The 17,755-nt window shown below is 32.0% G+C and overlaps 1 protein-coding gene across 1 annotated transcript in view; it reads left to right on the top strand.

Annotated features, from left to right (window-relative positions):
- The window catches only part of LOC106644332 (uncharacterized), a 152,802-nt gene that overhangs the window by 62,942 nt on the left and 72,105 nt on the right, over positions 1–17,755 (top strand). The gene's annotated exons all lie outside the window — the stretch shown is intronic.

The following is a 17,755-nucleotide window of genomic DNA, read 5'->3' as shown; positions in this document are numbered from 1 at the left end:
TTTAGTAAGATTGAAAGAAAAAAAAGATAGTTATGTTTTTAATCGTTGAGTTTCACATATCTTTCAAGGACAAACCTTATTGTTCACTCTGGAAGTTACCATCAAGTTCTGCTGCCATTATTGTTCTATTAAATTACTTAATTCGTGACAAAAAGTGGCGCAAAGTAACTAGTTTTTCTCACCTAGAAGAAAGTGAATCTAAAATTGGCAGGCAGAGTTTGCGGCCAGCCAAAGGCAAGTAGATCGTCTCCAGGGAATCCGTGGCTAAACAGAATAACGGATTCATAGGCCAGCCACAGCTTAAAACAACTATTAACAATATTAAATAAGTATTTAAACTTCATTCAATACCAGTATTTGGCAGATCAAAAATTTGTAAACAAATTGAACAAAAAAAATATCACATTCCTCTGTAAAATTGATGCCAACATCAGTGAAAAGATATTTCAAAAGTAATAAACAAATTTAATAAGCAAAATATTAACTTTAATTAAAAAGTTGACTATAACATGGCCTAGCATGATGCCAGGCCCGTCAAATTAATGTAACATACACTTGAATTAGTAAACAGACGCTTGAAATTTAGGACACATACTCTTTAGTTGGTATATTATTAGCACATATTAGTGCCAACATTAATAAAAAGTTATTCAAAAAGTGATAAACAAATTGAACAGTTATGCTCAATTTTAAGTGTCTGGGATCATACTGAGTGAAATTATAGTCCATTTTTTAGGGAAAATCAATACTTTGTTTATGTAGTTTATTTATAAAAATTTAAATAACTTTTTACTTGTAATGGCAAGAACGTGTGCGAATAATTCCTTACTGTAAAAACCTGTTTGCCTAATTTGAAGTGTCTGAGATCATGTTGGGCCAAGTTACAGTCGATTTTATACAGAAAATCGATATTTTACCAGTTTAATTCGCTTATAACTTTTTAAATAACTATTCACCCATGTCGTCAACAATTCATGCTTATAATATAACAGTTAAAGAGTATGTATCTTTAATTCGAAGTCTCTGGGATCATGTTATAGTCAATTTTTTTCAGAATGTTAACATTTCGCCTATTTAATTTGTTTATAACTTTTTAAAACAACTTTTAACCCATGTTGAAAATACAACGTACTAGTAATATAGAAATTAAATTGTGCGTTCGTTCAATTTCAAGAGTCTGTAATCATGTTGGGTCAAGTGATCGTCGATTTTTACTAAAAATTGACATTTTGCTTGTTTAATTTGTTTATAACTTATGAAATAACATTTTACATATCTTGACACCAATATATTTTTAAAATATACCAATAAAACATTATATATTTTAAACTTAAAGTGCCTGAGATCATGTTGGGCTGAGTCATAAACAATTTTATATAGAAATGTGAGAAATTGTATTTGTTAAATTGATTTTTAACTTTTATATTTGCCATATACTAGCAACTAATGAAATTTAAATACTGATTTTATATGATCTATAGTTGTTCTGAGCTATGGCTGATCTTCATATTCGTTATATTGTTAAGCTATGGGGCTCCTTGACACCATGTATTCGCCTTTGGTTGGCCGCTAACTCTGGCCACCAATTTTAGGTTCATTTTTTTTCAGTGCATACACTTACAAACGATTTGTTTCAACATTTAAATTTTTAGTTTCGCTTTTACATGTCAAGAAAAGAATAAAAACATTCGAGAAAGCTTCCCAGTTTTTAAACCTACGGACGTAGCCAAACAACAACTATGTACGAGTGATATGCAAAATGTTACGTTTATTACTAAGGTCATGGTGACATAGGTGACAGAGCACGTAGACTGAAATACCAAAAAACTGAGACACCAAAAGTATTATTCACTATAAAAACGTTCAAACAAAACTGTTTGCAAGTATGCATACTACACATGTAGTATAAATAAGGCTGCAATTTTGTGTAATCTTGGATGCCGAGGACTTCATATCTATTTGGGTATCCATACCGTGCATTTGTGTATTAGATAAGCGAACCGCATCTCTATCAATGACTAAAAAAGTTCCAAGCTTCGTTGCTGAACAAGCGTAGCAGTAGTAAAAAATGGTCTACAACTACATGAGAAGAGTGGTGTATTGATGAATCTTCTTAAAGTCTTCAAAGCTTACAGTGACAGCTGTTTCTACAATCAAAAGATGAATACCAGACTTCATGTCAGCAATTGCGGCTTCAAGCTTGTATACTCCGCCAATGTGGACATCTATATAGCTAGGTCAATTCTACTATTTTACTCTCTGTTATGAAATTTATTTTGTGCCACCATGTCCATATACTTTTTTTATTTACAAGATTCGTCTTGGAAGTATTATGAATGTAAACTATAATAGTGTAACGTTTAATTATTAATTTTTTCAAAAAAATAAAAAATCAGAAAGAAGTAATTAGTTGTAGTTGTATCCATTAGCTAACTTTTTTTTTTTGTAGCACAATTTTCTCAGTAGCAATTTAAAATGTATAAGCTTGGTTCCCTGAAATGTTAACTAGAATCTTTAGAAAGAAATTATGAATATAAGAAAATTTGTATACTTTCCGTAATCGTACAGAAGTCTGGCATGTCATTTTCATGTGTGTTAGTATGTCATAAGTTCTTAGAGTAGCAACTTTAAATGTGTAACCTTGACTTTTTTTAAATAAGCTAGAAGTTTTTGATAAACCAAATTGAAATAGACGCTCTTGGAGCTATAGCTTAAAGAGTTTTCATTACTTCTAGGTGAGAAAAACTACTCACTTAAGGCCACTTCATGTTAAGTCATTCGATATAATATTGATGTCGACTGATCTTGTAAGTAGCTGCTAGAATGAAAAACAAGGTTTGTGCTTGAAAGATTAAAAAATTAAAGGATTCAAAAACATTAATATCCTTTCTCTTTCTTATCTCACTCAATCATTATTTCAGGAATGCTTCTGAGCATTTAAGTAAGCTCAAAGCAACAAAGACGTTTTAACCAATATTTCAACTTTGACATAGCAAACTTTTGGGATATAATTAGATCAAATGGTTTTGAAAAAGTTACTATTTTGGGTCTAATTCTGATGTATAAAATCATTTTAGATAATCCTTTAAAACTTCTACACTATGATATTTGATAAGACTGGTCGTCACTTAATAAATAGTCTTGATAGATTAAATAAAAGATTTATGATTAACTCTCACCAGCATTGCTTAGTTTTGTAAGCACTACGAAAAGTAAAGTGAAAAAAAGTATATTGTATTACTGTACTAAAAATTAAAACATTGGTTAAGTAAGCTAATACACACTCTCCTAATGCCGCAAATTACTAAGTTTACAATGAATTTTAGTATATTTTTAATACTCATTATTATGTAGCAGGCCTACAATAACTATAACACAGTACATTAAAAATTACTTTGCCTAAAACAGTCAAAATTATAATACTATAGTTTTTTGCGACACAACACAGTAAATTTTATTATTATCGTTTTCAACTGTCCCACATTCTAAAGTAAAATTTACAATGTGACATTGTAAAATTTTAAATTCCACTGTATTGTTATTCAGTAGAGTAAAAATTACTATGTCGGAAAGTAATTTTCTACGACGTTTTTATCGATTAAGTAAGATGGTAGATCACCTATAGGTATACACGCCTATTGAGTTTTAAATTTGAGATTATAGGTACTGATGTTATCATTACTTCTAACATATTTTTTTTATTAATAAAGGTTAAAAATTGATACGAACAAATAATTTGGAATCGTCTACAGTTATTTGTGATCAATCCAGTGGTCTACAGAAAACCCTTTGATTTTTAAGTTTATTCATAATGTTAATTGATAAATAATACACACTTCCACATGTACTTTATCAATGCTAATGCATGCAGACATAATATACGGTGGTCCATGGATTACGGAGCCTAATTGGGCAGCCAAAACACAAAGATTCAGTTCCCGGGAAGAGCAGATCTTTTTAAAATAAAAATATTCATAAAAATGCATTTATATCTACAATCCTTAAGAAAAAATTATCCATAGTAATAAAATCCATATCTTAATCTTCTGTTAGTTACATACATATTTTCTGTGCATGTATAATATAAATATATATATATATTTTTTCTCTTCCTTAAATATAAAAACTGTTTCTGAACAAAGTAAGAATTACTATGTTGAATAGTAAATAATAATGTAATCTAGTTTTACTATGTAGCATAGTAATTTTTATTATATGGCGAGTATATCTCAGCCTTTCTAAAAAATATAGTAATTTTTATTATAGTTATTACTACTTTTTCTGATACCACTTTTTTCAGTGTACATAAATGCAATTTTGACATGTAAATCCCGGAAAAATGGTATCACTCTCACTGAAACCCATGTTCAAAATTCTTTTCCTAATAGTACATGACACTATAAGTAAAATAAGCCCGGTTTTAAGGGTGTGCCTCAACGAAAAATTTTTTAACATAATGGGGGACAAAAACCGAATATTTTAATTTAATCTAAGTTTACTATGTAGCATAGTAATTATTAAAATATTCTAAATATGTCTCAGCTTTTCTAAAAAATATAGAAATTTTTATCATGGTAATAATACTTTTTCTAACGCCATTTTTCTCAGTGTAGATATTCTCAAATATAACATAGCAACGCATTGTATTCTACGTTAAGAAAAAAATTTTAAAACTGTTATCTTTTGAAGAACTGTCCTGCAGATAAATGCAAATTTTCGGGAAGAAATTGTGCAGCATTTATTTATAAACCGATAAGGTAATATTTTATGACTTCCGAGCCAAAGATGTGACTATTAAGTGAATATTAATTAAAGCTGCTTAAGTTTCCAACATTTTCATCATTTTTCTACAGTGTTAACTGAATTAAATAAAGGACATATTTAAACCTTAGAATATTAAATCCAATATATGATTTGCTTTCGTGATTTTATGATTGATCTTTTGGGGCAAACATCGGAGTAAAAAACACAATACGTTTTTTACATACAGCAGCGTTTCGTTGATTGGAGCGTTGACCTCTTCAGGATTTATTAAACAAATTGAATAGCAAATCAGAACAAAACCAACAAATATTAGATTTAATCGCAAGCGCTCCTATCATCTTTATTACAAACGCAGTAGGGAATGATTTAACGTAACGACATTTGTTCGCACGCAAATCAAACATTAGGTTAATGTATCATATTAATAGATATGGTCAGTAGCGTATATTTTTGAAAAAACTTTCATAAGTGTGACTCAATTTGCATACATCCTCTTTCTTATTTAGATTATTGTCGTCTGACACTATATGAAACATTTCAGAAATTAGTCGTTTTTTGTAATTTAGCTCATTGTCCAACATTTTAATGTCATCTTATTTAAAAGTATATGATTATTGGAAATTTGATGTAGATACCACAAATTCGGTTTTGTCATTATGTTTATGCTCTTTTCTCCTCTCTTTCAGGGCTCTCTTTGGTTTGACTGTATATTTTGTGGGACAGCTGTTACACGAAATTTCAAATACCACGTTGGTGCTTTCTAAATTTTTTGTTTTGTCTTTACCTAATTGAACAATGTGTAATAAAGAATGTATGTCTGCTGTTTTTTTTCCAAAAATCATGAGAAGTAAATCACTATCTTAAATAACATCACCTCACATGATTAGGCATAAAATATTACTTTGCATAAATTAGCTTCCGACTTTACCGATCAACAGGTGTTTTACTTAGTTTTGTCACGGACGTGGCTTGCTCCAGTCAAGCCAGCGCCCGTGTGTTGGCACACCAGCGTACAACTGACGACACAATAGAGTGCATCTAAGAGTGCAATTAATATAGCCGCTCAGGGCGGTGGTCGTGGCTGAGCGGTCAGCGTAAAGTTTCGCGAATCCTTAGTTGACGGGTTCGAGCCCCTGCTCCACCTTTTTGTGAAGCATTTTACTATAATTTCTCGGATTTTTTAATCCATTTACTTAATAATTCAGAATTAATTGCTTCCCATCTACACGAGAACCCTCGAAGCTTGTTCCGTAACAAGCATAATTTGGTGACAGCGATGGCATGTAGAATTGGGATATTGCCTATGGCGATCGAATGGTAATTCACGCAAAATTAACGCGGATGTGCGCCGTATATATCTATCACCAACTCGGAAGAAATCTGCATTACCTCTGGTGGCTGATAAGAACTACATCTCCTGATCAGTTAAGTACAATAAGGAAGCTACTACGTATCACCAAAACGATATTGAGGTGAGAAGACAGTACGACAAGAATGCCACGAGGATATAGTGGCTTGTCTAGGGACACCAAGACATATGCGAAGAAAAGACTAAAAAAGTTGCCGAATTCAGAAAAACAATACTCAGCAGGTGACGTCACAAAGAGTTGTCATCGAGGACGATGACCCATTAACTTGGGGAGGTGTCATGGACGTGGCTTGCTCCAGTCAAGCCAGCGCATGTGTGTTGGCACACCGGCGTACAACTGACGACACAATAATAGAGTGCATCTAAGAGTGCAATTAATACAGCCGCTTGGGGCAACGGTCATGGCTGAGCGGTCAGCGTAAAGTTTCGCGAATCCTTAGATGACGGGCTCGAGCCCCTGCTCCGCCTTTTTGACGAAGCATTTCGCTACAATATTTCGGACTCTTTAATGCATTTATTTAATCAATCAGGATTACTTGCTCCCCATCTACACGAGAATCTCCGAAGCTTGTTCCGTAACAGTTTATTATAATCAATGAGGAATGTATGGTGAAAGTTTAGCTCAGCGGGCGCCAAGGCCACTTGGTTCTGATTTATGGATGTATTAGTGCATCTGTAAGAGTGTGTGTTACTAAATGTAGGGCGACGCTGTCGATGAAGTGATGAACTCAATAATCCATGTTTCTGACGAACAGTATGTATACTGTGAGACATTTACACGGATACACTAATACATCTGTAAATCAGGATCGACTGGTGCTGGCGCCCTCTGAGCTCAGCTTTCACCAGACATTCCTGATTAATTTGGAACATTTACACATCAGTAGACGTACATTCTTGAATCTGCAAGAATTAAATATAGCTTGATATTGGCAAGATTCATCAAAGTATAAAGAAAAAAAGTGAAAAGTCAGATCACGACTTACCAAATCAACATCTGACTTTTAAGTTTTTACCTTGAATTCTCAATTAGGTCTGCCAAGTTTAGGTTTAATTTATTTATTAAAGTGTCAAGAATATGCGTCTACTCTTATTTTTCTTATAGAAAAGCTAGCTGCAAAATGAATATTGTTATGAAGCTATACATTCGAACTTTTATTGTCGATAAGGTAGAAATTTTTAACTATCTTTGGACTGCCCTTAAATAATACGATATGTTATAATAGTAAGTTTTAGAAAGTTTTCTCTAACATGTGTAAGTTACATCTGAATCTAGAGTGTTTTCAGGCAGTATAAATGAAAGCTGAGATCAAACCCTGACGATTGAACAAATAAAATTTTGTTTAATTAAATGATGGTAATTAAAAGTTTAAACGTTTTTTAGGACGTTCGGTAGAGATAGCGGGGGGAAACCACTTGCGGGGCAAGGGGGAAGTAGCGATGAGTGAAGACTTGGCATCACCGCACGGGTCTCCAATTTGTAAGTTTTCATGTAGACACATATATACACACATCAGGTGGTGTGCACTCTGCAGTGTCTGCACTGTCTGCTGCGGCGGTTACGGCAGCGTATGTGTATATTTGTAATGTATTTGTGCTAAAGATGTAAGTATTTGATTGTTATTCGTTACAAAAATGAGTAAATAATTAAAAAGACTTGTAACAGATATGTGTACGTACAATTCTATTCGTAGCTCTCACTCGTAGAGTAGATTTTAACGTAATTGTTAATAAATTTATGGGAGGTGACCCTAGTTTCAGATCGTTTTTATTAAATGAACAAAATCCTTTTATCAAAAGAAAAGCTAATGTAAATATAGTTTTTGAATTTTTATGTGACTTGAAATGTCTCATTGAAAGTGATATGTTAAGTAATTAGGACAGACTCTAGTCTCTGTGATTACTACAAGTATGTGATTTTGTTATCTTGTGTAAAAAAATTGCATTGCATAAAAATGAGACATTAAAAATTTTATTAGGAAAAATAAATGTTTGTTATTATGATACATTGTTTTGTTATGGGTACGGGTGGAACCTATGTACATACACTCACACACATATAGACACAGATTATGTTTTATATGGAAATACATAAGTATATACCATAATATTCAAATATTTACTGATTTACGTCCTGGAACATTTTGAATTTCCCGCATCTTGCAACGTTGCCGTTGCGTTTTTGTCGAACTATTATTTAATTTTTTTATTCATAAACTAAACAGACGATCGTCCCAAAACTTTGTGTACATATAGTTAATAACATTATCTGTGACATATAAAAAAATTGGAGACATTCATCACCCCAATTTTTTTTAAACTGAGTTTTTGTAAGTTTCCCCATGAGCGACCGTGTTAAAATGACTGAACTTTGAAATTCAATATCTCGAAAACGAAACCGACCTCTTGAAATTTTAATAGCTTCATTGCAACAACAATAAGAACGTCTGGTTAAAATTTTAAAAAGATTAATCACAGGGTTCTATCTCTACTCTTCCTTAAGAAGACCAAAATAATTGTTTTGCATGAGATTCCTCAGAAAATCGTAATTTTTATCAAAACTGTTGTAACTTTTAATTAGTGGCACGAAAACGAACAAATTCTTTTTTTTCAATGACAGTGTACTATTTCATCTTTAATTTAAGACAAATTAGAACCACCTAAGTTAGTGTACTATTTCATGACTAGTGTCGGAAGAATAAGCACCGTTTATCAATGCATCTCACGAAAAAAAAATTAATTGTTTTAAATACCAAGACACACCTCTAATATTTTTTAGCTTAATACTGGTAAAAAAAGGAAAAAAGTTAAATCCTCCTATATTCAACACGAAAGAACTTTTTATGTAATAGACCAGGCTAAATCAGTAATGAACCAGGAAAATTATTCGCACCCAGCTTTTTTGTGCTTTCCTGTTCAAAATGTGGTACTGTATCTGAAAGTTTATCTGGCCAGCCAGAAATGTGGTCAGGTCTTGTTTAATTAGTTTTTTTATAAACAAATTTGTCAAAGTTTTTTTTTGATCCAACACATTTGGAACAAAAAAATGACTGGGATGTATACACGGAAACTCCTCAGTTTTCGAGTAAAAAATTCCTTAAGTTTTGGAAAATACGATTTTTTCAATTTTTAGAGCTTCACAAGAGTGCTAAATAAACACATATTGACATGTTATAAGACATGATTATTAACCATCAATGTTTTTCTACAATTTAAAAACAAGAAAATGTTGAATAATTGAGTGGCAAGATTGTTTTTCGTAACAAATATTTAGGGCGTTCAGTACGAGCACCCGTACTAGTATCGATTTATACATATCGATGTATACACGTGCTTACAATGCGTGGCTTAGTGCACCATTAACATATATATAGGTACACTTTAATATTGGCGAGCACACTGAAATGCCTCGACCGTTTATTGCCAAAAACAATCTTGCCACTAAGTGTCATTTTTTTTGGAGATTGCAGAGGTAGGTTGATGGTTAATGCTCGTGTATTGTAACATATAAAAATATGTTTAATTGGTACTCTCGTTGAGCTCTGACAATCGGAATAAATACATTTTTTAAACATTGGGGCATTTGTCTCTCGAAAACTGTGAGGCTTAGGTATATACATCCCATTTAGTTTTTTGTTTCAAATGTGCAAAATAATGAAAATATTTTTATGTGATCAAAAAACCAACGTTGACAAAATTAGTTTTAAAAAATTGTTAAAACAATACTTGACCACATTCCTGGATGTCATGACAAACTTTCAGGTGCAGTACCACATTTTTAACAAGAATGCACAAAAAAATAGGGTACGAATAATTTTTCCTGGTTCATACCTGATAGAGCCTGGTCTATAACGTCTATAACTACTATGGGAATTTGCTCAGCTTATAAATACTCAGCCTACAAGTTTCAGTGAAGAAATGTTTATTTTTGCCATGAGAGAACTTGTTTCAAGATTATTTTTCTTTCATTATTTTCTTGTATTTGTGTTCATTAATTCACTCTAAGCCTTAAGGGGGTCACATATTTTTTTATTATCAAAAAATTCTTACGTTAATTTTTTATTCTGTTCTCAATTATTATGTATGAGAACCATTTTTTCATCTTTGGCTGAACTGATTTGCCTTTCTTTCGGTATACAGCTGCGTGACAGGCTATATTAAAACTTAGAAACACATTTAAATCAATTATTTCAGAGCTTAATGAAACAAAAATAAGAACTTTTAACAAACGTTTTAAAAACCATGACTATTTAATTTTCTAGCTTTCATACACGCACACACACACACACACACACACACACAGAAAGTGGTCATTATGAAACGTTCTAAGATCACGCAGGTACTGTTCTATTGCACATTCAATAAGAATGAGTGAGGCAGAGAACTGATTTAATAGGTTTTAAAAAAAGTCCTTGAAATGAAACCTTATGAAAGAATCAAAAAGATAGTATGAGCTCCTTATTAAACAAACAAACAAACAAACAAAACTGGTCAAAGCTTGTACTAAAATGTATGAATTTAATAATAACAAAAACAAAAACGACTAATTACCTCAAGCACTTATTTTGATTACGTTACTTGCAAGTAACATTTTTTTCGTATTATTTGTAACCTTGGAAGCGAGCAGCTGTGAAAATTAAGTGGCAAAAATGTGAGAACTCTACGTAAAAAGATAATCATATGGCTTTGGTGCCAGTTATTATAATTTTCTACTGACAGATTTCTTCCACTGCACCTTTCAACAGTCCTCTCGAGGCCATGTGATCAACTTGGCTTGGCTCAGCCAATGAAATTGCAGTTGAGCGAGAGAGAGAGCCAGAGAAAGAGAGAGAGAGAGAGTAAGAGAGAGGGCCCTTAAAGAACCTGCAGTCATAGTGGAGAGCGCAAAAAACCACTGGTTTATATTTCAGTTTTGACAAACACGCAGGCAACGAGCAAAACTTTACGACGGGTAATTGTTGACAGGATTCTAGGTTGTATGAATCATAAAAGAATCCTTCGAATGCGAGCTGGACCAACATTCACCGATGAGCACAACCCATCATTTCCGCAGGAAATCCACTGGCGGAAGTGAGATTGCTGTTGCTGTTTTTACTGACCAACTACATGAGAGTATGAATATGTTAAAACATAGTTAGAGGCTTCTACAAAAGACATTTTACTCATGCCATACCAAGTATATATATCTTGAAAAATGCAATCTTTACGTATTAAAATTTCTACACGATGAGCTGATATTTATATGCATGGTAGTGGTGCTGTTGTACCAATCATAATGTACAAATTAATTAGAGTTAGATATGGCAAGATCCTACTAATAAGTTTGTCCATAAGTTTGCTCATTGAGTGAAACATAGTTCTGGAATGATGGGTAAAAATAATTGGAACGTATTTTTTTTAGATCTACAAATTCATTTTACTTTGACACCAAATATCCAAGACTTTGAATTTTTAAGATTTACCTTAAAAAACTAATTTTTGAACCTTTAAAATCTTATATTTGTGACTATAACGACATGAAATTGTAGTTTTCGTACTTAGTAGCGTATGTCACCAGCTTGCCCTGGTTTATTTCCACTTCTGATATTGTTAAGTTGGCTACTGTACCCTCAGTAAAAAAATTATATTCGTCACTTATGTGCATCTGATCCAAGCAGTTTCAACGGTCATTCAGCTATATCACTTAAAAAATTAGATCAAAATAAAATTAGCTGTATCAGCCATGAAACATGCACTAGAGGCAAGAAAAAAGCCACTTGTGGTTCGTCTTTTAGTATAAGTAATACTATTTTTAATACTTACAACCATTGAAAAATGAACATGCTATATGATAACACATACGAGCTTTTTAAATGCAACGTATCTTTAAAACTTAAACTGCATAGAGCAATTCTTTTCACTTTCTCTTATAATGCATTATTCTAGAATAAACGATGCCATATAAAATCATAACGAACAAATCAATTTTAGAATAGAACAAACTTGAGTGGATTTTAAGAAAATTCACCTATCCTTCAGGAATTGGCACATGTGTACTCGTCAAATAATTTTTATCTTTACCATTAATTCAATACAAAGGTGTTGACAGACGTCATTTTTTTAAAAGAATTACTAAACTAAAAATATTCTACAGTTAAGTTAAAACTAAAACTTGAAAAGTAACAAAATATACACATTAAGTTATTAATTTTAAGAACGTCACAATTTGCAACGTAACCTCACCAAAATCTACTTTCAATACGTATCCAATCCATACATTTATAAAATAAAGCAAAAAATACTGGTCAGAATGCTCGAATTTTTAACATACTCAACCTGCATGTTACTACAACCTCAATTAAAAATTATCCCTGGAAACTCTATACAAAATAAAATGTTCAATCTTTGAGTAAATACATATACTATAATGTGAAAAAATGAAGTTCCATTTATTCTTGGAAAAGTTAAGATCATGTCAACCTTCCAAAGTAACAAATAATGAAGAACCAAGCAAAGTAGCAGTTAATGAGTATTATGAGGAAATAATTAAATCAGAGTAAAGTCTTGTGCAGTACTTCCATAGAATGATATTACGTGTCAGCGATTTTTTACTTTTCAAAAAAAAAAAAGAAGTTATCTGAAAGTCTTAAATCTACAAAGAATAAGTGAAGCTTGATGTAGGAAAGACTACTGGTTATATAAATAAGGAAAAAAAATCAGATACACCTTAGTAGTTCATCATCTAGTTTTCTTTTTATCTCAAATTCTTAATTAATTTTTTTTGTTACTACGACTTTCCTTTCTTTGAGTATAACCCCGGTTAATTTGTGGTGGTAACAATCGGCTAAGAATATTATCTGTACCGAGGAAACTCTAAGATTAGGAACCAACATACAATTAATGATTGTGTTTATATGTCGGAGGGCGGGTTCGTGGCCCTGTGTAAAAGAGCGAAATTGCTCAAATTGACGATTATATACAATACTTAAAAATATTTATTATCAAGTTTCAAAATTTATCTGTTGAATAATCAAATTATTCCTGCACCATATACAGCAATTGTTTATTGATTATTACTTCATTGAGTTCTCCTGAATATTTCCTTAATTTAATTAATTTAATAATTTAATATCTTTTTCAACTTATTCAATATTTTTCTAATCTTATATCTTTTTTATTTTATTCGTGTCCCTTTTTGGGGTCCAGATAATATTCTCAGTTTATTAAACGATTTCAAATCTTAACAGCTATTTTTCTAGTTTTTATTTTAAACTATAAAAAGGAACTCGCAATCTTATGTGGAGGGGAAGGTTTGCTTAAATAAGTACAATTAATTTATTTTTAATTATCTTATATTTATTCAATCATATGATTCTAAGGAAATTATATCTTAAATTTTTACATGTATTAATTGTATTTGAGTAATCGCAATTTCTTACGTTAATAATAAAAAACAATATATAACATACTCGACAATTTACTTAAAATTTATCCGCCTTTTTAATAGAAAATTTTACAAAAATGACAATTTGAATTTTCCCTCCTTAGTATCTCTGCTTGAACACGTTAGGTTAGACTAATGCGAAATTTTATTACAACCGCGGAAAGTTAGTGTTAGGTACCTATCCGACCAAGTCACGTAAGGTTAGGTCGTTCTCAGGACCCTTGGGTGTCTTGAGCACTGCTCAAGTCGTCAACCCAGGAACTTCGCCTACGAACGTGGTCGCTAACCCTAGTGCCTCGACTACTTGGCGATGCGTCGTCTCCACGCTTAAAGCGGTCGAGCACCGAAAGTCCAAGTAGGTACCCGTTAGTGGAAGTGTTACCTTGTTGGTGGTGTACACACTTACTTTTCAGCTATCGGCCTTCGTACTTCGTCTCTTTCTCTCCCTTCGTGCTCGTCGCGGTGTTGTACCGGTGCACGGGAAAATTCCAGGTCTGGGTGAGCAACGGATATACCGCGTCCCAGGCTCGCTGGAAGAGGAACTCCATTGCATTGCGCACTGGTGCCTTTTATGCTAACGTTATTTCCTTTTGAGTAGTAGGTTTTCCCGCACTCTAGCGTTTTCTTAACGTACTAGACGCACATTCCCCGCGCGCGGCGTTCAAATTTGAATTTCCGTGTTTCAAATAGAAATGAAATGTATGTATAAAAAAAATGTGTACTGTTTAATTGTCTATGAGACGGATTTTTTATTACAAGAAAATATAATAAATAGAAGAATATAAATATAAATGTGAAGCGTGTATTATAAATTCTAGGTGATAGAAGTGCCCCCTTGCATTACATTGTTAGTTGTTAAATCAATAATATTTGAAAAGTAAAAAATTGGATTCAATAATAAACGGGGAGTTCGAAGATAATTATATAATTATCCTTATATGTAAATAATAAGAAATACATAATATTTATTTTTAAAAATATTTTAACACTTATTACTTAGACATTATACAAGTTATTAGCATATACGACTTATGGAAAAAGCCGTACATGAGATGGAATCGAACTTCAGTTGTTTAAGATTCCGTATGCAACACAAGCAAGCTGAACCACTAGACTATGACGAGATAGTACATATCAGTAGTAACTGAGTGCTTGTAGCAAGCGGTCGTATTTCTCATATGCTAATACACATGCGCGTAATCAGTTAACTCTCCTAGTTAATTCGTACTGTACTGATACTCATTCACGCTCGAGAGTTAGTGCTTTCCTGATACAGTGCAAATAATCAATACCATCCCACTGAGAGGCACTTATCGCTTCCTGACTGCCACAAAATGGAAGTCTTAAAAAAAAAAGAATTTTTTGCAATGTAAAAAATGCCAACGTAATGGACATTCTTGTGTGAACTGCTCGTAAGGCTATCGTTGTGTTCAGTATGGAAAAGGTCACAAACTAGAGGAATGCCTTCTCCCTACTGATTCCGAAGATAAAAACCCCTTGTACTGCATAAGCTGTGAAAGTTAAATCCACTCTGCTTTTTACAAAGGCTGTCTGTTCTTCTAATTTGCCAAAAGTATTAGAATATCTTAACAAGACTCAGACCTGGCTAAGCAGTCTGTCTAAATTTACAAAATTGGTGCATTCGTAAATACTGCTATTCCTACTAACACATTTAATTTAAAGCTGGTTTACACTTGAACACTTGCGACTTTTAAATACCACCATGCCCAATTTAATGCTTGGAATAATGATGCTGATAGCAGCAACCGTTTGCTTAACAATACTGTGAACCACTAAGACTAAACAACCTTTCACTTTGACTTTTTCGTAAGCCATATTAAGCAACAAATAGATAAATCGATGAACAATAAATTGTCACTGATTCAAAATTTCATTCATATGCATGCCAAAAAAGTAAAACAAAATAAACTATACGAATGCTTCAACATTAACTATAGTCTCAATTATATATACTGATTCTATAACTATAGAAACCTTTAACATTGAAAATGAAATTATAAATTTTCTCAATTTCGTCACAATAAAGGTCAATCCACTAGTCTCTCCTTATAACAGATTTGATTTTCTTCATTTCATAAATAATTACGAGTTGGATATAACATTTGTTAGTAAAACAAAATTTAATTGAAAAAATGAATAATAATTCAACGATTTCAGTATTATATCACTGAGTGACCCAATTCTTTGAATCAAAGAAAATATTCTTTACTCGCATTCCGTTAAATATTTTCTCATGAGTAAAAAAATGTAAGTTAATTGAAAATAATATTTTATTAAATTAAAGAATTGTGTCGCTCAATAAGAACTGACAGGCTAAACAGCTTAGACGAGGTGGTACTGCTATATAAAATTTCATGTAGCAATTACCCCTCTAAACATACAGGAACGACAAAAAAGGCATTAAGGGAAAAAAAGAGTATATAAACAATAGTAATCCTGATTCAGTAGTATCATTGCATTAAAGATTCAATAAACACACTTCCAAATGGAATGATATGAAAATTTTAGACAAAGGATCCAACTATAATAAGCGATTAGTTTTTAAAATGTTGTATATCGTTTCCAGCAGTCACAATATTAATAGAAAAAGAAATTTTTACAATTCAAGTCATACATATAAGTAAGAGATTTTTAAAACCCGTACGTTTCTAGTCTCATTGGCACATACACAAATACAGCTATACTTATTTATCGAGGTAGGTCATTATATATACTTTTCCCACAATATTTTGGTTCACACGTGCGCCATTATAAAAGGAGAGCACAGTGTTCTGACGAGGCCTTTACTAATTTGACTTGCGTGAGACGTTTACTCGATACGTGCAATAAATTTCTTCACGGTTTAACCATAAGGTAATCCACTGTCATTTATACTTAAAAAAAAAAAAAAATACACCCAAAGCTTTTATATCAGTCATTGCAATTAAAGTTTTTTTTTATTAAAGCCTAAAGAGGTTAATACACCAGTCAACGAAACGTCGTACAAAAACAAGTGTTTTTATTTCGAAAGCCAGTTGTCCCAGAAAATGGATATAATAATATACATACTCATATTATATGGAGGGCAAAAAAAACAAGAATGGAACCACTATAACTATTAGGAATAATATTGAATGCAAGACTATTTTCTTCCCCTCATCAATGAATAATTCTAACCTTGAATAAACTGTGATCAAAATTAAAATGTCTGAAAATAAAAATCGCTTTCTGGTTGCTCTATAAGCAAACAATAACGAAAATAAAATTTTTCAAATGAAGATGAGCAAATTTTTTCTCACCATCTCTCAATAAATACAACGATTGCTACATCATAGCTGACGACTTCAATATCGGCAGTATTCATTAGGAAGACTTAGTCTTGAAACTTAAAGGAAACATCCTCAAAAAATGGGAAGACAAATGGAATTATTAACAGAGCATATGTAAATCTACCAAATAAAGCTACGTTTCTAAGCGCTAACTCTATTCTTGATCTCGGCATCGTAGATAACAGACTTATAATAAACAATCTTACTAATAATAATCAAAATTGAAACCTATTTCTATAATAGCAGCCGTAAGGCGTGAATGTCCTTAATTTTCTTGAACGGAAATAATAAAAATACTAATTTCGTAAACAAATCCTGTCATTACTCTGCTTTAAATGAATTGTATAGAAAAAACTTATTATATAATCATAACACTTTACATTACATTGAATTTCTTATAGATAAAGTCAACAATGTACTAAAAAGTGAATGTAGCGTAGCTTATAATAAATACTGGGATACTCAATTTCAACCTATCAATTATACAAATTTAAATTTTTTTTTCTAAAAGTTAACAGATTTTTTAAACCAAAAAAGCTACTAGCAGTTGAACTAATCTCTATCGACGCTCAAGATGATCATTTACTCAAGGTGGTTCTTTCATGAAATGATTATGAACAGAATGACATGCAATATTGAGGAATCATTTATTGAGTAACAGTACACTACTCCTCAAAATTTTAAAGTAGGCTGACGAATATAAACGCAAGAAAATGATAAGTGAAAATTAGATTCTAAACATGTGCTCTTATGGCAACTAAGCATTTTTTTACTGAAAGTTGTAGCCTAGTTATTTATTTACTGAGCGTAATTAAGTAAAAAACTGATACAATTAAGCTTATGCAATTCTTAACATACTGCTATCTCGAA

This window comes from Copidosoma floridanum, unplaced genomic scaffold (genome assembly GCF_036245765.1).
Source record: "Copidosoma floridanum isolate Cflo_tuat_1 unplaced genomic scaffold, Cflo_Japanese_pri ptg000015l, whole genome shotgun sequence".
NCBI lineage: Eukaryota > Metazoa > Arthropoda > Insecta > Hymenoptera > Encyrtidae > Copidosoma > Copidosoma floridanum.
The sequence above is the reverse complement of the archived record's forward strand: the minus strand, read 5'-3'. Positions and strand labels throughout refer to the sequence as shown.